Below are 24,195 nucleotides of genomic sequence, written 5' to 3'. Positions count from 1 at the left end.
ATATCTCCTGTCTTGTGGATGAAATGAGTGATCTACACAAAACAGTATTTCAGCAACACAGAACAGAAATTATCAGCAATACAGTAACACTTTACAGGAGGGCCAGAAATGCTAAAAGACACATTCATCCTCCTGTAGGGTTGGACTATAACCTTACAATCTTCCCTGAGTAAGAGTGGCATGTAACTTACAAAACCCTGGAGTGGATAGAACTGAAAGTTGGCTACAAAGCGATTCTTGAAGCACCTAGGAAGTGGTATCATTTGGCTAGGATGAGAGTTGAATGGAGCCCCATGCTTCAAGTGTGGCAGAGTGAAGAAAGAGGCCATGTGTAAAGGGAGCATAGAGAGGCTGGGAGATGAACTGGGTTCCAGCTTCTTGTTCCTGAGCTCAAGACTAGTGCTTATGAGATGATGGGCAGAAGTCCTATTCACAGCCCTGCAGTAAGGGAGGAGCGGGGATTGCTCTCACACTTGAGGGTGAGAAACTGGACCAATGATGGTTTGTTAGAACTGTTTGTGTTTTGGTCTCTTCTTCTGGAAGGGAAGGAGTTTTGGTTTAGCTGGAGATCTCTGCTTGACTACCATTGAGGGAAACTGAGGGGAGCAGTAATAAGCCTTGTCTCACTTAATTTGATTTCTTCTCAAATGCAATGAATGGCTGGGATGGTTTGTGAAAGGTACTAGCTCCATCAAAGTAGTAAATGGCAGCCCTTTATATGCAGAACAGACCTCTACCCTCCTGCAGTGCATCTCTGGGTGTCACACCCAGAATTTAGCATGAAGAATAACACACCACATCCATGAAATTAGGAAATGCACTGGACTGGTATGTGACTTCCCTAAAAGGGAAACTTTAGAAGAAAAATAAATGCAAAAGCACATCTTTTAGTATGCATGCTATTTTTAGAGTTGGACTGGTATAAAACTTAGTTGGTTGAAAGATAAACATGTATTATTTACTATCAAAGAATTGAACAGTTATGTAATAAAATCTGTTCATAGCATTTATCCCAGATCCGGAAGATGAATTATGACACTAGTGTTGATAACACTGAGCATAAGCCTACCATCTATACTTACATTGAGTAGTAACAATGACAGAAATAGGACTATGCATAGAATTGTAGGGCTGAAAGAGACCTCAAGTGGTCATGTAGTCTATCCCCCTGTGCTGAGGCAGGTTTAAGCATATCTACACCATCCCAGACAGGTTTCTGTCTAACCTGTTCTTAAAAGTCTCCAATGATGGGGATTCCACAACGTCCCTAGGAAACAGGTGCTGTTAAACAAGTCAGGCCTGCTCTGTACCTGATGTAACTATTAGGTACATGCATACAGCAAAATAGCTATTATAGTACAACCTGTAGTGTGGGTAAAGTTATACTGATATGAAGGTGCCTGACCAGAGTGAGCTAGAGTGGTATAAGTGCTTTTTATACCAGTGTAACTGTATCCAAACTAGCAGGTTGTACCACTTTTCACTATACCACTATAGTACCACAAGCCATAAGAATGGCAGAATTGGGTTAATTGAAAGCTAAGTGGTTCTAATTTGCATAGTTCCCTTATGATTGCATCTCCTACTGCAATTTACTCCCCATTTAGCCTGCCTGTTGTCTACTGGGAAAAAATTTGCAAATTAATATGAAATGTAACACATTTCAGTCTGACAAGCATGCTAATGCCATTGTGTTTCTGGAGATTCTTCCATTGGTTCATTTGTTAGGAATTGTTTTGGTCTAGTTCATGTTTAGCTACAACTATAGCATATGCCATGGTAGGATTACAAATAAGAACCCTACAGTACTGGTTCTAAAAGGAAGATGCATTCTGTTATGTATTATGCTGAGGCACTTAACTTATTTGTTATGAGTCAGGGGAAATGATGAGATTATGTAACTTTTTCTCTTCAGCAAAAACCTTTTAAACAATTCTTAGCCATTCAGTGAAGAGCTGTTTCTCATAGTTGGTAATAATTAATATGAAAATTAGATACAATTAACTTAGGTTTAAAGAGACTGGGAATGGTTGGGTCATTACACTAATTGAATCTATTTCCCTATGTTAAGTTCTCCTCACACCTTCTATGGGTCATCTCAATTATCACTTCAAATTTTTTTTTCTCCTGCTGATGATAGCTCATCTCAATTGATTAGACTCTTCCTGTTGGTATGCATACTTCCACCTTTTCATGTTCTCTGTATGTATAAATATCTCCTGTCTGTGTATTCCATTCTATGCATCCGAAGAAGTGAGCTGCAGCTCACGAAAGCTTATGCTGAAATAAATTTGTTAGTCTCTAAAGTGCCACGAGTACTCCTGTTCTTTTAGGCTATGTCTACACTGCAAACCTTACAATGGCAGGGCACCATTGTAAGGTGCACTGTGTAGCCACTCTTCATTGCTGGGAGAGAGCTCTCTCCTGGTGGAAAAAATAAAACCACCCCCAATGAGGGGCGGTAGCTTTGTCTCTGGGAGCGTGGCTCCCATCAATGAAGCACTGTCCATGCTGGCACTTTTCGTCATTATAACTTTTGTTTGTTTTTCACACCTGGCACACCTGTTTTTTTGTCTCCCTTCTCTCCTCTCTCCTTTTTCTCAGTCTTTGGCCATGTCTAACTAGCACTTATGTCATCAAAACTTTTGTTGCTCAGTGAAAAAACACTCCCCCGCTACATAAGTTTTGCTGGCATAAGCACTCAAGTGCACAGCGTTACATCAGTGGAAGATGCTCTCCTGCTACCATAGCTTCTGCCGCTCGTTGAGCTGGTTTTATGATGTCAGCAGGAGAGCTCTCTCTTATCAACATAACGTGACTACATGAGTGCTCTTACAGGGGCACAATTGTATCAGTGCAGCTGTAAGCTTGTAAGTGTAGACACTGAGTCTTTTCTGTCCTTCCCTGAAGCAACTCCCAATTTCCTCCCCCGTAAGGCCCCTCCTTTTTCTGTTCCATGTGGCACACAAAAAAATCCACAATTGGATAGTTAATGTTGAAACTGAAGTGTCCTCACTGGGCTTCAGGGGTCTGGCTCGAATGGAATTAGGAGGGGACATGGGATCTTCACCCCAGACAGGGCTGGCTCCAGGCACCAGGGAAGGAAGCAGGTGCCTGGGGCGGCCAATAGAAAGGGGTGGCAGTGCGTCCGTTGTCGGCGCGACATGTCCGGAGTGGCGGCGGCACTTTGGCGACAGCTCAATCGGCCCACTCCAGATTGGCAGCAATTCAGTGGCGAGTCCTTCACTCTCTGTCTTGCTCCTTGGTGGCACTTTGGCAGCAGCTCAATCACATTGGGTTTTTTTTGTTGTTTTTTTGGGGGGGTTTCACTGCTTGGGGTGGCAAAACAGCTGGAGCCGGCACTGACCCCAGAGTCACTGTTTCAGGCTGTGTGCAGACTCGGGCAAATATTATGACATCTGTTTACACTCAGTTCACTGCTGGAAGGTTATCTCTGCAGCTATAAAGGCTAGAAACTTTTTTTTAAATGAAAGCTAAGATTCTGCAGAACACAAGTATATAATGCAAATCACATAATTATGCCCACAGGCTGTGTGTTTCACACCCCTGATTTAAAGACTCCAGGAGATGGACAATTTATCACATCCCTTAGCAATCCATTCTGATGGTTGATTAACATTGCTGTTAGCGATTTGCACATTATCTCCAGTTTGATCATTGCTGACTTCAACTTTCAGCTATTAGATGTTATGCCTTTGTCTAAAGGGTGGTTTTACTTCAGGTTTTTCAGAGAACGGCCAAATGCACATTCCACTGAATAACAATGGGTTCCTATAAAAGATACCATCTCCTTATAGAACTAGAGGAATTATAAGAGTCCAGGGCTGAACATTTTCTGGCACATTGTTACTATGTTGTTGGAAACAGCACTACAACAAATATTTAACATGCCAAGTGATCCAAGGCAGTCTTAAGGACAATATAAAAGTGAGAATTAACTTTTAAAATAAAGATCTTGTTTATAACCTTAGCATATTTGTGAACTCGCTCTAATCTGGAATCAATTTTGTATAAAAGCTAGATTGATCTTTAATCTGAATGTTGGTCTCTCATTATGTGCATATGATGGTTGAGACTTAGATTTGCACTCCTGGGGGTCTAGGCGCATCATTCATCAATTTTAATGGAAGATGTTTCTAAAGCACTTTGGTTGCTTTGAAAAGCTCAATCTGTAATCTTAGCATGCCGTCTATTACTTATGAGGGACTAGACAGATACACGTATAATCTACTTAGGTTGAGGTTTTCAAAACCTCCTAAAGGATTTGGAGGCTTTATTAGGCCTCCAACTTCCTTAGAGGGCTCTGAAAATCTTCAGCACAGCCATCAACTATGTATAGAAAGTTGAACAGCCTTTCTGTGAATGATTCAATGCTGCTGCTCCAGTAGAACTAGATTGGGGGGTGGAGAGAGAGAGGTCAGAGAAAATGGCTGTAGAACTTTTAAGTTTTGGGGCTGAAATAGTAGACTCAAACAGAGAGACTGGAATTTTCCGTGGAAAGCAGACACTTTTTGTGAAAAAAATTTATTGGGTTTAAAATCAGACTTTTTGTCAAAACAGTTTGGACAGAATTTTCATCCAACCCTTCTCTTCTGTAAATACCTTGTTTCCATGTATGCCAGAGAAGAACAATATATGGAATGCAGTGTGCCACCTTACGTTGCGTCATCTGAAAGTACACATTTCCTTTGTAGTAGGGGTGTGGGAACTTTGCACAGGAAGCATTTCCCACAATTATGCTATTTTATCTCCTTTCCATTCCTCAGTGGATCTCTCTGCAATAAAGTACACATCAAGGTTCTTCTAGCCCTATGGAATATCTGATGGAAATGTATGTCCTGAGACAATTCAATTAATTCAATGGGAGCTATGAATGCTCATAACTCTGAAAATCAGATCACTTTTTTTAGGAGTCTTTGACTGGGTTAAGGTGCCTAAAATCTGACACTTGTATTTAAACATTATGGGGCAAAATCAGTACAAGTGTTTAAACATCAGGGTCTGAAATCTATTTTTCCCCCCAAGAATTGGAATTGTGAAGTGAACATCAGCATTTAGGACTAAATAATAGCATCAAATAATTCAACAAGGTTTTTCAATCTGTGTACCAAGAAGTGTGGATTAACAGCTACCAATCTGACCGTTGCCAGGACTTCAGATGTTAATGGAAGATTCCTCAAATAGTACTTGTTAAAAGAATTGGACAAACAGGAAACCCTATATACAACTGTGTGGAGGGAGCAGGACTTAGAATAGATCCTAGGTATGGTCACCAGGAAGGAATTCATTCTGCCCAAACTGTAGGCTTAACCCTGCATGACAGTGACTGCCTCCTGAAGTGCTAGACATCCTTGAGTCCTAGTGAAGTGGATAGGATTCGGATGCAGAGTGCTTTCTTCAGGATCAGTGTTTCTGTAAGTAACATTTGCTATCAATTCAGACTATTCATTGCATTTCAAAAACAGGTAATTTAACAACCAGAAATGCCACTTATTCAATACAATTTGAAAGATGAAGTGTTCTCAGATCTTGTTCAGACATCTCACAAATGAATTTGCCCTAACAGAGAGAAGAAGAAAAGATTGGAAGGTCCTCAGTCCATAGTTCAAGATGCTCCTTTTAGTTGCAGATCTATAGTCCAGAGAATTAGAGCAGGAAAGAGGCAAAATGGCAATGTCTCAGAGGTCTTTTATATCTTCTGCCATGTGCATGGAAATTTATTGTCCCAAACAAAGCCCACAGCCCCTGTCTGTGGAAAGTTACTACCCCAAGATGGAGTCCAGGGTCACATGAGCATATCATACACCCTTACATGTTTTGCTGAATCACTGGGGGTGACCATTGACTCCTTGCTGTCTGAGGAATCCTCAGGAAGAGCTATCTGGACAGGATGTGGTTGTTTTTTTGTTTTTGTTTTTTTTTCCAAATGATCTATTATAGACTCATAGACTCATAGACTTTAAGATCAGAAGGGACCATTATGATCATATAGTCTGACCTCCTGCACAATGCAGGCCACAGAATCCCACCCATGCACTTGAGAGTGGAGTGTCCTTCATAGGCCATCAACACATTGCTCTCTAGCCCTGATGTAAATTCTGTCTGAGGGCTGTCACCCAGGAATACAACACACATTTAAGATACAAGTATGTAGCAAATATTTTTAATGTCAGATACAGATGAAACAAGCATATAAACAGGCTAATCATATTTAGCAAATCATAGCTTTTCCATTGACACCTTACATGACATACTTTGTATCAGATTTGTTGCAATTGTATGACAGTGGTAGCAACAATGATACAAATGGTCATCTTTCTTATATACAGCATCACACCCACAGCTCCCGCTGCAGCACTGTCCTCTTTACTCCTGCCTGGTTTCATGATCCATCCAGCCAGGGACTATTACAGCATCAACCTGTGTTTCGCTCACACAGCTGTCAATAACATGGTGGAGGGCTGCTCTGGTATTCCTGGAAGTTAGTTGTTTCCTGCTAGGCACTTCTGTTTTCAAAGCACTACGCTCAGCAGTCCCCATCCCTGACAGCGAAAGGAGAGTACTGAAGTGGATGTAGGTCAGTCTGCCACAGCATTGTTTAAGCATGAGGCAGCTGGGGGTGGAGGAAGTATCAAACAGTTGTCAAAGAAGTGGCTATTTTTTTAAAAAAAGAACAGTTTTTCATATTGTTACCAAGTCTCTGAATTACGACTTATGAAAAAATAAAAGTAGCCAGTCTTCTGAAAATGCCACCATCAACCTGAGCCATTGTACCACTTGAAAGGCAGAGCTGTCTGTTTCAAAGACTCTGCTCTCAAAGTCAGAGCTAATGCAGTATTAACCAGAGAAGCAGCCTGCTAGAACAAACCGAACTGATCAGAGAACAGAAAATACATTACCAGGCCTTACTTTACAGCTGAAGACTTTGAAATATATTTTCCCCTCTACTACCTCCCAAAGAAGGGACACTAAAAGGATTTAGTTCTGCTTGCTTGTTTCTCCTTTCAATAGATTTTCTTTTAAAATAAAAATGTTGTTGAAATATTTCAGTAAGTACCAAATTATAAGGGCACAATATATCTCATAAAGGTTACCGGGAGGATGGTTTATTTTGTAGGTAAAGGTTTCCAGGGCTAACTGCAGGCTGGTGGAGAGCCACATCCCATAGAGGGAGCACAGGGGAAATTGACATGATACACTATTACTCCTTATGGTGGGGCAACCTCATGCTGTGCTTTCCTCTCCATAGGTGGTGAGTGAAGTCTAGAGCCCTGCTTTTTCCTCACAATGCCCTGGTTATTTACCAAGAGTCCAACTGTGCAGGGCTCAGAAGACAAATGAAAACTAATAGCCTAAAATAGCTATTCTGTACTTTTGAAGTGTCTTAGCTTTCAAGATAATCTCTGGCCTTTCAACAGCTAGAAATAAGTGTTGTGTCCCCTGGTGGGGAACTGGAATCAAGTTCCCATTCCTAGTCCTGTAGTGCTGTGAGATGTCCAATTAAAGTTGTGACATTTTGTTGTCTAGAAGAGCTGTTATGAGATGCAGGACCTAATCTTCCATGTTCCAGGCCTCAGACTGGGATAATTTTAGAAGAGAATATACCACATTTGGGGGATAAAGAGCAGAAACACTTTTTTTCCAGGCAGCTCTTTAAAGTGGCTAAGTATTTTGGAATGTTAGAATTAGATCTGGATGAAATTTCAGTTGAAATTCTGAAACAAGTATCTGATAGGTTTCTGCCTACACATTCCCCGCCCCCCCCCCCGCCGCCCCAAGAGACTGCAAACTTTGTAAAAAGGTTTGTGTTTTTTTTCAAATTTTCCCTTTTTTTGCCAATCATATTTTAGCAATTTCAAATATTTATATATTATCCCTTTCTCTCTTTTTTCTTTTTATCCTCACTGATTTCAGTGAAATGAATGATGTACAGAGTTTTTCTTCATTTTCATTCCCCCGTTCCCCCCTCCCATTATTTTTTATTTTCCTACACTTTTCAAAACTTCCTCACTTGGAAAAGTCAGAGTGGCAGAATTAGTGTAAGGTTTTTTTGTTCTCTTGCCAAAGTAACTTTTCCAAAGTTTGAGAAAGTTTAGAAAAGTTGTAGCAAAAGGAAAAATGGGTGGTGGGGAGGGGAAGAGGGAAATTAAGCCCTATATATATTTCATTTTATTGCACTCTGTGCTAAAAAGGGAAAGCAAAAAGAGTGGGGAGCCCAAATCTGAAAAATGTAATGAAAATATTTTTCCATTTTCCTTTCCAAACAGCACTAGTTTAGAGTAAGTCAGGTGGCAATGAAACATACAGTAATGGGACTGTGATAATTAGCATAGTAATTTATTGCACCCTGTGACATTGCACTCCATATGTTTTATGGAAATATGCTTATCACTGTGAATATGATGTAACTGGAATATACTTTATGCAAAAGGTCTCTTGTAAGGTATAACCCAGGTTATAGCCAACTGAATATATTCTTCCTATTTGTATGTATGTATTATTCTTGTATCTGAAGCTAGAAATATGAAGTAAAACTCTGAGATCCTGTTGTAATTATGCAAAGTGTGGTTTAGAATCTTGATGGCTCCCATTCACTAGGACAATTGGTTGTAAATGGTTTATTTACCTGCATGCCTTCCTGTGTATGTGTGCACCAACTCAGGAAGAATGGAGACTAGGGGTCTTAGAATAATAGAATATCAGGGTTGGAAGGGACCTCAGGAGGTCATCTAGTCCAACCCCCCGCTCAAAGCAGGACCAATCCCCAAACAGTGATGAGGCAGGGGTGGGGACAAGCTCAGACAAGATTTCTGCCTTGTCCCAAAGCTATAAAAGGGGGTGGAGCAGGACAAAGGGGGCTGCCAGTCATGAGAGAACCCCTGCTTACTATCTGAGATGTCTGCTGGAACTAACAAGGACTGTACCAGGGGAAAGGATTGGGCCCAGACTAGGAAGAAGTCTAGTCTGTGAAAGAAGCTTATTGGACCATCTCTGAGGGTAAGATATTACCTGTAATCAGTTTCTTAATGTATTAGGCTTCGACTTGCGTGTTTTTGCTTTATTTTGCTTGGTGACTTATTTTGTTCTGGCATTACTTAAAACACTTAAATCCTACTTTTTATACTTAACAAAATCACTTTTGTTTATTAATAAACCCAGAGTAAGTGATTAATACCTGGAGGGTGGGGGAAAACAGCTGTGCATATCTATCTATCAGTGTTATAGAGGGTGGACAACTTATGTGTTTATAACCTTCAGACAGAGTAAAATGGATTTATTTGGGGTTTGGATCCCATTGGGAACTGGGTGTCTGGGTGCTGGAGATAGGTAACCTGCTGAGCTGTTTTCAGTGAAGTCTGCAGCTTTGGGGGGCGTAAACCAGACCCTGGGTCTATGTTGCAGCAGACTACCATATCTGGCTCAACAAGACAGGGTTCTGGAAGTCCCAAGCTGACAGGGGAAAACAGGCTCAGAGGTAATTTCAGTACATCAGATGACAGTCCCAAGGGGGTCTCTGTGACCGAACCCATCACATACCCCTCTTCAACTTGCCATAGATGGATGTGATATGCTTCTGATGTGTATGCATATATCATAAGCATACATGGTGTACATATTTACATTCACACTGTATATAAATATAATACCCTGGCCGAACAATCAAATTGAGTACCATGCTGTAATAGCTTTATGCTATTGCTCCCAACTAATGTATAAACTGGTTAATCCTGAAACATACCCCCCATAGGGTGTGTCTTCACAGCACAATTAGTTTGAGTTATAACTTGAGCATTACCCCCTAATTCAACTCCTCTCCACACACAGATCTCTGGCTTGGGTTAAGCAGTGGGAGCTAGCCTGTTGGGAGAATGGGGCTGACACTCAAGGAGTGCTGATGGTGGAGTTAGTAATGCTGTGGAGATGCAGCAGCTCCAGCTACAAGTCATCATCAGCCAGCCCAATCACTCTGTGCTGCTAATCAAATCACTCTGTGTAACTCCACTGTGGTTACTCTCACTTGAGCTAACCTAGCCTGAGCGAAGTAACTTGTGTGCTAAATTGAGCTAACTGTTGCAGTGAAGGCAGGTCCATAGTCACTTCCTTTTTTATTCATTAGACAATACTTTTAATCCTTCAACCTCAACTCCAGATAATATATATATTATCACATATGTAGTATTTTAAATTATCAACAGAATTTTGTCATTTTGAGATTTTTTTAATCAAACTATCCAGTCAGCAAAATATACACCTTGCATATTGTCTATGATGCTTATTCTTCTATGTAAAAAAATTCAGTAAAATCTTATGAGTTATGGATCTGCCATTTTAAAGTGTACCATAAGATTTAGGTGTCAGCCTTATCAATTAGAAGGTTGTGCATCAATCAGCCAGATAATTAGGTTTAAAAGAGAAGTGGTAGCTCATTACATTGGATGCTGTTTGTTGAATCTAAGTTGTCTCCAAAAAGAGGAAAGTTGTTCATGATCCATAACTGAATATTGCAGTTTAAAATTGGTGTGAGAGGAAAATTCCTGAAAGATTTGACTCTGTTCAGTTGTTAACAGCAAGATGTTAAAGAAATAGCTCTGATTTGCAAAGGAATTTTAGGTTTGTAAGATCAAAACTTTTTTAGCCCTTTAAGGAGGAATAGAAGTTGAACAGTCAGGGTATTAGTGGTTCTTTTCTGAACCATGTACTGTCTCAGCATGTTGACTTTTCAGACTTGGCATTATCTTAACTGTCTGTCAACCCCAAGAACTGTCAACTTGATGGTATTCAAGTGTATATCTAAATCAGGAGGGAAACAGGATCTGGTTTCAGTCACTGGAGAAATCAAAAACTTTCAGGATCTGATAAGCATTTGATGTTAACATCTGCCAAAAACAGATGGTTTTTAAGCAGACATCTGGCAAATTATTTAGCAGGAAGTGCTTGGAAAGTGCTGTGTCAAAGGATGGTCAGTTAGCGGAAGATGGTAGGAATTGTGGAATGGCTGCCAAAAAAAATTTGTTGTTCTGCTAAAAACAAGACAGTAAGAAGTGGGGGAGAGAAAATATAAGAAATGGAGAAAGGAAGACTGGCTGTAGATTTTGATCCCAGATGAGTCGAAGTTGAAAATATTTGGGTTCAATAGATGCTGAGTCATTAGAGTCCATAAGTGATATGTAAACCTATGGAACCATAAAACTGCAAAGTAGCTAATTTTTTGTGCTGAATTGCTTGGAATAACTAAATTGCTGAGATACTTGGGGCTTTATCCATCTGTCACTGAAATAATGGAAAGACTTCTGACTCCCACTGAACTCCACTCTAGTGTCTGTTAGCCAATGACCGTGTTTTTGCTGATGTTGAATATTTAGAGACAGATTTTATAAGGATAATCCTGTGACATACTGTACCTGAAAGTAGCACCCTGTAACCCCAATATTCATCACTGCTATACAGTTGTGATATTTCATGCAAAGCATGCCATGTAAAATATCTCATATGAAAGGTCATGATCTGCTGAAACCCATTGTTCTGTCAAAATATGTATATTATTAGTGTGTATGAAGTTATTTCATTGTATGGTTATTGAAATACATTGTGAGTTTGGGAGTTGGCCACTGCTAGTTCTCCAGAGATGAGAAAGGAGGTGATCCACACCCATGTGGGCATTAAACAATTATTAATCAGCCTATGAGTTGTAAACAAGGGATTTACAATTCTGTAAGAGTTGCACAAGCATCACACAACAGGGATTGCTCAACTCTGTGACTCGTCAAGGTCCACCAGGACATGTGCCTGGAAAATACTGTCCCAGACATAGACTGAGGGTATAAAATAAGAGACAGTGGCATCATGCGATTACCTCTCTCCTCCCCGACCTCCGTTGAAGGCAACAAGAATGCTGATAAGGCAAAGACTTTGGACTGAGGAGATTGGTCCCAGGCTGAGAAGGAAAATCCGCCTGTGTATTAAGAATTGTAACCTACCTGGAACATCCAGTGGGGTGAGAGAAACTGCTTGATCCAAATACTGCTTAGTCTAATAAGGTTTAGGATTTAGACTGTGTGCATACATTTTATTTTCTTTGGTAGCTATCACTGACCTTTATGCCTACCACTTATAATCACTTAAAATCTGCCTTTCTGTAGTCAAACTTATTTTAATGTTTTATCTTTACCAGTGAGTTTGTCTGAAGTGCTTGTGAAATCTGCCTAGGTTACAAATGCTGGTACATGTCCCTTTCCTTTGATGAAGTAGCAGACTAAGTTTGCACTGTTCAAAAGAAGGTCTTGAGCAGTGCAAGATGGTCTATTTCTGGGTTACAAGACTGAGGGCTTGGGGGAGACACTGGGAAACACCAGCAAATCATTCATGAATGGGTTGGAAAGCATTCATGCAACTTAGCTGGGTGTGCCTCTGCATGCTGGTGGCTGAATGATAAGCAGCAGCCCCCTCCAGGCACCGTTGTCACTGGCAAAGCATTGTGAGAGCCAGCCCAGGCTGGAGGTTTAAGAGGACACAGGAGTCCCACAGTTCCAGGTAGTACCCTTGGGATCCCGTCACACATCTTCAGTTGTGCACTAATCTTGTGTACCTGTTTTTGATCATGCTACTGTGTACAAATAGCAATTTCCAAATATAAAATTGGTAACTGACTGCATACGTATTCACTTGTATTGATAACTGAAGGCTGTTTGGTTTCTAATCCTGTGTGGTGTCCTCAGCGCCTATTGACTTTAGTGAGCATTGTGAAAATTGGGCCTTGAGTGTCTACAGGTGCTTTAGAGCTTAAAGCTTCCATTGTCTTCAAGTGCTCAGCACCTTTCAGGCTCAAATTTAATGTACAAGAAGTTGGTACACAGATTGAGGCACCTCTGAGTCAGACTTTCAGAGCTAATTAAGTCAATGGAGTCTTTTCTTTGACTTCAGTGGTCTTAGGATCAGGTCCTTTATGCTTAGATTTACTTGTGCTTCTTAATATGCCATGTAATACCCTGAGGTAGATATTGAACTGCTTAGTATAATAATGACTTCATCCCACCAATACTTCCCTGAATAAGAACAGAGATGAGTGGATCCTTCAAAACATGGGCAGGTAACTCAGGGCCTGAATCTTAACATAAAAAGAGCATGACTAGAATTATAAGGCTTGAAAGCATTCCCAGAAGGTTGGAGCTACAGGAAGTCCTGCAAGGAATCTAGGATAATTCATAACCAGCTTCTCTGTAGCATAAATGACCATGGGATTGCTTTTGCCAAAAAAAAGTCATTGCCAAACTTTAAATATACTACAGAAATGTCCAATGTTGAAAGCTATATCCAAACTATGCCTGGGGTAAATCCTGACCCCAGTAACCTCAATGGCAAAACTCCCATAAACTTCAATGGAACCGGGACTTGTAGTATTTAACATCTATTTCACAGATTAACCATACCTAGTTTTACTAATAACACTGATATCCTGTATTTAACTTCACCCTCACCTGGTGAGCTGGAGTTACACTGAAGCAATGGCCATAAGAAGGTTGAAAACACACATGCAAACATATTGAGGATTTTTTGGAAACTAGGAAGCATTATACAGCTTGTATTAGAACAAAATATAATGATGTTTAATATATTCAGGAGTAAAGACACAGGGACTAAAACACAGTATCGGAGAAAGGAGGAGACTTGTGATGTCTCTCCTGGAGACAGTACTTCCTAGAGCAATGAGGAAAACATCGTGGATAGTTGATACTAAGGTTATTTCTGCATCTTTCCAGCTTGGCTCTGACAACCCGTACAAATGTAAATTCTCTCCCCATTTCAAACCATAAAAAACCCCAGAGAAAACAAGGCTTACTAGGCCTCTCTCTCCTCCTTTCATCAGATTTATTTTTATTGTCAGAAGTGCCACAGTATTTTACTGTTTCACGTGGATTCTGAACTCTACCAGAACAATTGCAAAGGACAAAACTGAACATATTCTTACTTACCTAGCCTTCTATTCATGAGTGTTCCATGGGCTTCCTCCAGAGCAGACGTTCTTCAGCAGAGGAAACATTACCTTGATTCTGCACAGCATTTTTAGTCTTCAACTTGCCTCAACTCACAGTTTCCATTTAACGGGCTGGGAGGAATTGAAGACTGAAAATGACATACAGGGCAATCAAATTCCACTTTTCTGAGATGACATAGTCCTGCCACTGGTGTCTGCTGTATATGGCTCTACCTGGAATTTTTATGGGAAGAAAATAATGGTGAAGACCATAGGGAGAGATTTGTTTATACTGAAGAAAATATTTTAAGGTGCTGTAAATAACTTGGTCTGTGCTGACAGTAATTAGAAATTGCAGAATGTTTGCATCATTTAAGTCTTCAAAAAATTGCATCAGAAGGTGAATGTAGAAGATGAGTTTTCAGGAAGAAACAAATTAAAGATTTTCCAGGTGAATGGTAATATTTACATGATTGTTTCTGAAGTCAAAATCTTCTACTCCCAACTGACTTCTCACACTCACACTCACACTGTATGAGCTGTAGTTGTGTGGCACAAGAGAGGCAGCCAGGGAATGGCTATGGTACTAATCCATCTATTGTCAATTAACATTCATTTTCTCAAAGGTGTCATTCTGCATAACAAAGTTTTATATAGTGTGAACAACACCTAAAGTCTGTGATAATGAATCTGTATTTGTTTATTTTAGGGATTTGAACTATGCTTTGTTACACAATTCACCAAGGTCATTGTCCTGTGCCTGTGTCATGCAGAGTAGTAGTGCCACAAGCCGACATTTGTGTTATACAGGCAGCATGAAATACACCACTATGTGGAGAGCCAGCATAAATCTCAGGCACCACTCATGTCTCACTTATGCCCTCAACATAGGGCTAAAGCGGTGCCCATAGCTTGTTCTGGCTATACGCCAGGAGTGAATTTCATCTGCACTGAACAGCTAATATGAATTCTAGCAACTCCCATTACTGACTGAGAAAGCAGATGTTGTATATTTTATCTACTTAGTTTGGAATATGCTACAGCTGCAACACAATTTTAAGATAGTTTCAAAGTGTGGTAAGCAAGCCCCAGAAAGCTCACTCAGAAAAGCTTGAAAAGCCCATGATCTCCCCTCATAAGACTGAGGATTGAATGCCTGATGTGAGCTAAAATGGATAGCTTTCCATTCAAAGATTCATTGCATTAGGTCAGTGGGAGACCAGCTGGAGAGAAAAAAGAACGGAGCCTAGAATTAATAATCTGTCATTTGTGTTTTTAATTGGAGAGTGTCATCTATAGTTTTTTAATGAATAGCTGTTTAGCATCATACCATCCAGGCACTAAGCAAAGTTTTCTAAACAAAGGTTTAGAAATAGCAATAAATTCTTCAAGGAGGTGAGGGCAAACTTGTCACTGGTGGCACTGATGCATTTACAGAGCATCTTTCCATTCACTTCATTGGGTTTTGGATCAGGCCTGTACTCACTCAGTAGAATGCTATTGTATTTCAGCTTACATGCACATCGTTTCTTTCCCCCATAAGTGCCCTGTCTATGCATTGGGTGTCCTTGTAGAAACCAACTGTCTGTGAAGGATTAACTCCCTTTTATTACTTATATAGCAAAGGACGTGAGCATGCAGCCCCATCCACTGAATAGACTTCAGCAGGAGAACTCCCATTGAAGTTTTGCCTGAATAAGAACAGCAGGATAGAGGTTACAGATGAATGATCAGTGGGAAAATGCACATATTTAATGCAAAAATCGAAGGTGTGGATGTTTGTTACCATAGTGCTTCCTCCAGTTTGTCAAATCCACTTGTTACATTTGTATTAGGACTAGGACAGGGGTTCTCAAACTTCATTGCACCGCGACCCCCTTCCGACAACAAAAATTACTACAGAACTCCGGGACAGGGGACTGAAGCGTGAGCCTGCCCAAACCCAGCAGCCCCAGATGGGAGCTGGGGGAACAAAGCCTAAGGGGGCCTGTAACCTGAGCCCTGACACTAGGGTTGAAGCCCTTGAACGTTGGCTTTGGTCCCAGGTTGTGGGGCTCGGGCTTCGGCTTTGGCCTGGATCCCAGGAAGCCTAATGCCAGCCCTGGTGACCCTATTAAAACTGGTTCGTGACCCACATCTCCCAAAATAGTGCAGTTTCAGCAGTGTATGGACTGAATTAGATGTTCTGAACATCTCCTTTTCCTCCACACTACAATCATTTTTTTAAAAAGACCAGAAGGTTTTGAGAATGCAAGCATTACCAGGTCAAGAGTATAATTAAACAGCCCACTGTATATATCCGGGAAAACTTTAGTGTCGATGAAGTAGATGGTTATTTGTTGTTGTACATTGAAAACAGATGATGTATTCATAGCCCTGGTATCTCAGGAGGATGTTAGAGCAGCTACTAAGCTGAGACATTTTCAAATCAGCAGGTCTGGATAACTTGCACCCAAAAAGTTTTTAAAAGCTGGTTAAAGAGCTTCCTGGGCCATTCATGTTTAATTTTTCTTTCGAGTAAGCTTTGGAACACTGTGGATGTTCCAAATTAATGTTGTGCCAATATTTTAAAAAGATAAGCAGGACCACCTGAGTAATCATAGGCCTGTCCATCTCACGTTAACCCTAGGCAAGATAGTGCCCAGAGACAGGAAACCCTAAAACAAATTACCACTTTCTCTGACACTTGACATTTTAAATGCATTTTATTGCGAGTTTAAGGGTTCAATACACAGATGTGTTTAGAAGTTGTTATCCCATTCCTGAAAACAGTTACAGCTGCTTCTGACGCACTCAGTTAATTCACTGCCTGCTGTGTTGATCTCCTTTGGGTGCCATCAGGGCATGCATTTTCAAAAAGGGTCCACTGATTTTTGTGTACCTCAATCTTGAATTTGGCCTTGGTGGGAGCTGTGTTCTCAGTGTTGGGTGATGGGTGGGAGAAATGAACCCCCAGGAAAGCACCAAAAATATATACCACCTAACATGAATGAACATGTTCAAAAATGCGTGTTAGATTAGCTGGGTAGCAGCCTATGCAATAATTCAGTGGCTGCTGGTTGTGCTTACTAGACTTAAGGTTCCAAAACAGTACTTGTCATAATGCATCATCGATGCATGTTCATCGCTTTCAAAAACATCTGATCTTTTGGGGCTGAAATGTCCCATGCTTTGTCTCCCTACAATAATTGGGGGTGAGGGGGAGTCAGGGACAGGAGATGATGGAATTTGGGCAAAATCCTACCAGTCAGATTTGAAAATGAAGAACCCACTTTTCTCACAGTTAAAAAAAAAAAGACAGACATTCTAGTAACTTGTTTTTAAAACAGGATTCTAGCAAAAAATGGCTGAAGCCTGACACTTTAAATGAAGCAGGGGCCTGATGGAAATCAGTGGGAATCTTCATGATGAATTTAATGGGTACTGACAAGGCCCTATAGTCCTTCTCAATGTGAGAGAAGGGAGTATGCAAAGACTCTTCCCCCACATGGGCTGGGCACATGGGTCAGCCACAATGTGGGTGGGAGTTCTATACCTGTCTGTGGATAATACTGACAGTAACACTCCCCTCCCTGAGAGAGAGAGAGAAACAGCATGAGGGGCAAGCCAGCAGACTAAAGAAAGGGTTGCACTTTGGGCACTATTTGAGACAGAGCGAGCATGTTCAATTCTGGATGAGTCAGCAATTATTTCTCTTTGGGGATCCGACAGCAGCATGGCTCCTGCTTGCCTCCATCCAGAGCAGGCTGGAAATGCTTCTTTTGCTGCAGTCTCTTGTCGTGGTCGACGTATCAGGGTAAGTTTCTATTTCAGTGTGTCGTCTTGTGTGAATGTAAACCAATGAGGTATCTGCAGATGTGTCTGGGTGTCGGGCGGACGTGGCCATGTGTTTTTGCTACAGCTTGCTTTCTTCACTCATGATTTTTGGATTATTCTGTTTGGCTGTTCTCAGTGTATTCAGATGCAGACCAACAAGATCACTACCATCCTGATCTGGTGGCAGCAGCACCTTCCCATGCACATGAGTTGACATGGCCAGCTTTTAGGTGAGCCTTGATAGTGTCCTTGTGTCATCTTTGTTGTCCTCCCAGTGTACGTGCTCCCATTTTCAGCTGTCTATAAAATATGAGAAGTTGCGTATCATCCATATGTGCAAGGTGACTGTGATGGGTTCAGTCACAGAGACCCCCTTGGGATTGCCACCTGATGTGCTCAGACTACCTCGAAGCCCATTTTCCCTGCCAGCTTGTAACTTCAGAACCCTGCCTTGTTGAGTCAGACACACTAGCCTGCTGCAAACACAGACCCAGGGTCTGAACCACGTGCCCCAAAGCTGCAGACTTAACTGAAAACAGCATAAGAAGAGCTCCTGTCTCCAGCACCCAGATACCCAGTTCCCAATGGGATCCAAACCCCAAATAAATCCATTTAACTCTGTATAGAGCTTACACAGGGTACATTCATAAATTGTCTGCCCTCTATAACACTGATAGAGAGATATGCACAGCTTTTTGCTCCCCCAGTTATTAATTACTCTGGGTTAATTAATAAGCAAAAGTGATTTTATTAGGTATAAAAAGTAGGATTTAAGTGGTTCCAAGTAATAACAGACAGAACAAAGTAAATTACCAAGCAAAATAAAACAAAACACGCAAGTCTAATCTTAATACATTAAGAAACTGATTACAGATTAAATCTCACCCTCAGAGATGTTTCGATAAGCTTCTTTCACAGACTGGTCTCCTTCCTAGTCTGGGCACAATCCCTTTCCCTGGTACAGTCCTTGTTCCAGCTCAGATGGTAGCTAAGGGATTTCTCGTGACTGGAACCTCCTTTGGTCTGTTCCACCCTCTTATATAGCTTTGGCACAAGGTGGGAATCTTTTGTCTCTCTGGGTCCCCACCCCTCCTTCTAAATGGAAAAGCCTCAGGTTTTAGATGGATTCCAGTACCAGGTGACATGGTCACATGTCCTGTGAGACCCCAAGCCTTCATTCTTCCTGGCCTGACTCACAGGAAGGCTTGCAAGTAAAAAAAAAAAAAAAAATTACAATCAATTGTCCTAGTTGATGGGAGCCATCGAGATTCCAAACGACCATTAATGGCCCACACTTTGCATAATTACAATAGGACCTCAGAGTTATATTTCATATTTCTAGTTCATATACAGGAATGATACATTTATACAAATAGGATGACCACACTCAGTAGATTATAAGATTTGTAATGATACCTTACAAGAGACCTTTTGCATGAAGCATATTCCAGTTACATTATATTCACACTCATTAACATATTTTTATAAAATCATATGAAGTGCAACGTCACAGTGACCAGCCCAGTGAAGTTGGTCCTGTATGATTAGAGATTCAACCCTAGTCATGCAGCACTATGCCAAGACTACAGTGTTTGCTAGCCTGTCCAACCAGTTGATGTTACAGATAAGACTCAGACAGCACATGTGAAAATGCCTTAGTTGCTTCAGTTGCCCACTGTAGAGTGTCCATGTTTCACATCCGCAGAGAGGGTTGCTTAACTCCATTGTACAATAGACATTAATCCTGGTGTGAAGTCAAATGCCTCTCACCTTCCACAGCCAGCGACAAAGTCGACCCTGGACAGACCTGGCTTTAGAAATGTGCTGTGTCATTTCATCATTGATCCTGGCATTAGTAAATAAGCTGTGGCCAAGTTAACAATTTTTCTACTGCATTAAGCACTATGTCATCAGCTGCGATTTCAGAGCAGACTGGTTAAAGCACTTCAGTTTTCTTGAGGCTGACAGTCAAAACAGCTTTGCTGATTTAGAAAAACTGTCGATTAGATGCTGCATGTCTTCAATGGCATGTGCTAAGAGTGCACAGTCATCACGAAAAATTAACTCCCTGATGAGCAAGTTGATCGTGTTAGTGCAAGTACGAAGACGCTGGAGATTGAAAGTATTAACATATGTGCAGAATTGCAGGTAAATACCCTGGTCAGAGTCTTTGAAGGAATTGACCAGCATAGCACTAAAAAGAATGTGAACTAGCATAGGTGTGAGCACACAACCCAGCTTAATGCAATTTGTGACAGAGGGACTCTGATGAAGCACCATTTTCCAGCACTCTAGCGGGCATGTCATCCTGGACAGAGCTCATGATGGTGATGAATTTGTGCAGGTGTTAGGGTGACCAGATGTCCCAATTTTAGAAGGACAGTCCCGATAGTCAGGGCTTTTTCTTATATAGGCACCTATTACTCCCACCCCCGTCCCAATTTTTCACATTTGCTATCTGATCACCCTAGCAGGTGCCCAACTTAGTGCTAGATCCTCGAGAGATCCTTGCAACTAACTGTGTCAAAGTCCTTTGTCAGGTCTACAAACACCATATAGCGGTCACAGTTTTGGTCACAGCACTTTTCCTGTATTTGCCGAGCAGCAAAATAGCAAAACCGCTAATCCACGTTATGCACAAAAGCTACACCGAGTCTGAGATTATATCAGTGATGGCAGAGAGTCTGAGAAGATCTTGACATGTGTCCTGCTCAGCAATGGAAAGAAGCAAGATATAATAATGGTTGTCACAGACTGCTTGGTCACTTTTGTATTTGTATACATGGACAACTGAGAAATTCTTGAAGTCTTGAGGCATAGTATCCTACTCCCAGATGATGGTGAATAACCACGTGAGGATTTGAGACTTGTGATAGTCACTATGCATATAGACTCCTGGCAGGGAATGCAAGCCACAGTCTAGCCCTTACCACAGTCTAGCCCTTACTGTTGTATTAATGTCATTTTGTTCATTACAACATGCCTTGCCCTGAAGCACTGTATGGGACTGATTGTGAGAAAGGACGACTCTCTCTCCCAAGGGCAGGCAAAGGTGTCAAAATAGCTGCCTTATACATTACTAGAAAGTGTTAATAAGCTTTGTTTAGTTTTAAAGTGTCACTAGTACCTACCTAGGTGCCAAGTATTGGCAATTCTAATGCTTATCCCAAATATTTCATCGTGATTGTTCTGTGGGTGTGGAGAGAAGAGTGGGCTGCAAGTAGAAGTAGAGAGCTGGGACTTGGTCTTTGTAGCATGCAGAACATTTTTAATCGGCTTCTTTTTGTAAATCTGAATATTTTTTTTAAGAGGGATACAGGGTGAAACAAACTTACAGGTTTCCTTTATTTTTCTCTTCCTGGATTTTTCTTAGTGAGAAAATATTATTACATTTGGGGCCAGATTCTCAGCTGCTGTAGGTTGGCATCATTCCACTGAAGTCAATGGGACTGCCAAAGAGCTTTCCCTTATAAGTCATAAAGATGTAGGAACATTATAATCAAAATATAGTTGAGCTAAAGGCTCTCTTGCAGTCTCTTTCCTGGATGTGTTTCACTCCTGGGGAACTTTTGTCTTCCCCTCTCTTTTTCTGGTGAGATGAGCCAATTGAAAAGAATGTGGCACAGGAAATTTAACCATGGTCAGAGAAACCGGTGTATTCTGGGCTGGTGAAAAGGGCAAGCAGAAATGCAACTACATCTTACACACCGAGCTTCAGATCCATTTAGGCACCCAAATCCCACTGAAATCTACCTTTGAGGATGCAGGCCCAAGTAATCTGAAGAGCTCATCATGCAGAGTAACCAGATTTGTTTGTTTTGTGATGTATTGAGAAATACAAAGAAAAGCAAGGAGATTGAAACATGATTTGCAATGATTCCCGTGGCTTTTTCTTAAACATGGCCTTTCCCCACTTCACTAAAATCTGCATACTAAGAAAGAAAACTCATCTAAGTGCTGTAGTCTATCTGAACTTTCCTGTGGCCCCCATCAGTTTAGTATCTGAGTGCTGTAATGTATTAAAAATAATTACCATCCTGCCTGCTATTACTGCAGTCTATAGAGCTCTCTGTTCTCTGGGATCTGCATCCCATCAGAACAATCAGCCAAGTCAAAATAGTAAATCCTCCAGTGTTCTTTCTGAACATAGATATTTGGCATTCATTTTCAAACCATGCCTTTAGCTTTTTTTGTCTGTGCTGATAGCTGACAGACTTTGCAGGTCAGGGCCTTGGATTGCATGCCTGTGTTCTCCTATGTAGGTGAAAAGCCTCACACAATTTAGGGTGCTGTAGTACATGGTAACTAAACATTGTATGTAGGAACGCTAATATCTGAGCAAGTTAACTTCCAAGTTATTCCATATGCCCCAGATTCCAGAAACGCATCCTGTTCCCCTTCCAGCCAATGATAACACCTGGTGTATAACTTTTCCTTCCTCCCAGCCACCTAAACCCAACAACCAAAGATAACCATCTCCTAGCTGTGGACATCTAGCTCTTTGTGATGAATGCACATGGATACCTGTGGAAACTCTGACTTCTCACCTCGGCCAGGAACCCCCTGCCCAAACCTCAGTATCTGAACAACACATGATTGATTTATACTCTGAGGTAAGTACATGCACTTACATTATTACCTTCTACTAAACAACACATGCTATGCTGTGAGACAAATTATGTCCCCTCCTTACACTCTAAGGTCTGAAAATAAGACTGATGCTTTACAACTTCAGGAAGTTTTGCTGTTTCCCACAATAAAATCTCTAAGCTAGTGACTTGCTCCAATGTGAAGACTTGTTTCTTCCTGATTTTTGCTATTATTTTACCCAAGCATCAATTTTCACTCCATTTGTTAAATGCTTTTATTAAAGTCTGTAAGTACTGAATGCAAAAAAGGGCAGGGGAATTTTCCTACCACTGAATCACTATGGGGGGAAAATTATGGTATAACAGTAACACATGAATTTTGAAATTCTACTCCCGTGCTGTAAAAGGAAACCAGAGATGAATATCTGATCTCATTAAACATGTGAGTTCCGGTCAGGAATTGTGTTTCTAACCTCATTTGATAAGATTTAAAAAAAAAAGATTTTATGCATGTTTTTCAAATTAAATCGCCATATGCATTAATCCTAAATCCCAAACACTTGTTACTATAGCTGAGAAACAAGTACTTCTGTAGTCTTCCCATGCTCACATGATTGTGAAATGCACTGATAAGATATGCCTTCCTGCTGTAGTTAGGTCTAATCACTTGTTCAGGATAAATGGAGCAGTGGTAGAGCAACTGCCTCTGAAAGAAGCAAACAGAAGTAAAACTTGAGGAGTGCATTCAGGTCATGATCAGGAACAGACACACTTTACAGCTGCTCTGTTCTCAATTCCAGTGCATTTGAGAATTTGTTTTATAAATATCCCTTCCTGCAAAGAGAGTCAATTAACAGCCAGATTTGAAGGGTCCCTGTCAGACTTGATAAAGGGTCCATTGTCAGATCCCTAGTAGAAGATAACAGTTACTCCCTAAGCCTTTCCTGCCAAGTTTGGGGAATGTGAATCAGGCAGGGAAGAGTTAAATATCTGGGGAGCAGATGTAGGGAGAGCTCTTTATCTTTCTTTGGCAATCCTATAAAGCAAACAGAAGAAAGGAGTCACCAGTCTGGGAGGGGAGAGATCGGATTCAATTTAGGAAAGCGGAAGGATGTTTTTCCTTTGGGTCATCTTTGTACTCTGAAAAAGGGCGGGAGGTTAGAGTTCATGGGTCTGACTGTCCACTTCCTTTTCCCTTATTTAATCATTTACCTCTTGTGCAGAGGGAATAAACAATGCTCCTATCTTGATATGCTAATGCAAACCATTATACAAAGTGCAAGGCTCTGCTCTAGCTGTGTGCTGCCTGTATTTCAGGGGAGGGGAAGTCCATTCTGACACTACTTACAACCATATCTCTATCATTAAAAAGATTCATGCCTGGGTATTAGGCTCATTTAAATCTTCAGATTTATTCCATATTCTAAATATTGTCAGTAATTAAACAATTTGGACAATCATAAATTATTCCTCCTGTAAGACTAACACAAACTAAAATATTACACTGAAGGTGCTTGTTTTAGTTATAATAATACAGGGTGGTTTTCTTAAAGCAAGAAGGGAATATATGATTGAAAGGACCAGAATGGAAAAAAAGCCCAGGGCCCAGATTCTCAGCTGGTGTAAACTGGCATTGTTCTATTAACTTCAGTGGAGGTATGCTGATTTACATCAGTTGAGCATCTGGCCCCAGGGATTTTTACTCATAATGGAAAACCTGCTTAAATGCTCTCCCTGAGGAAGTATGTACAGTATCACTACGACTGGCTATATATATTTGGCTGGTTATTTTCATAT

At 40.9% G+C, this 24,195-nt stretch overlaps 1 protein-coding gene and 1 long non-coding RNA gene across 3 annotated transcripts in view; one reads left to right on the top strand and one right to left on the bottom strand.

Moving 5' to 3' along the window:
- Window positions 1-24,195, bottom strand: part of LOC120371774 (vertebrate ancient opsin-like) — a 156,064-nt gene that overhangs the window by 12,384 nt on the left and 119,485 nt on the right. The gene's annotated exons all lie outside the window — the stretch shown is intronic.
- LOC120371779 overlaps window positions 1-24,195 on the top strand; it is a 49,291-nt gene that overhangs the window by 9,190 nt on the left and 15,906 nt on the right. For both annotated transcript variants that reach the window (XR_005584572.1, XR_005584571.1), the window contains exons 2-3: window positions 17,946-18,039; window positions 22,255-22,422. This is a non-coding gene — a long non-coding RNA (uncharacterized LOC120371779). The remainder of the gene's footprint in view (window positions 1-17,945; window positions 18,040-22,254; window positions 22,423-24,195) is intronic.

The sequence above is a fragment of the Mauremys reevesii genome, linkage group 9, assembly GCF_016161935.1.
Source record: "Mauremys reevesii isolate NIE-2019 linkage group 9, ASM1616193v1, whole genome shotgun sequence".
Classification (NCBI taxonomy): domain Eukaryota; kingdom Metazoa; phylum Chordata; order Testudines; family Geoemydidae; genus Mauremys; species Mauremys reevesii.
Note: the sequence above shows the minus strand (reverse complement) of the source record. Positions and strands in the feature narration are given on the sequence as shown.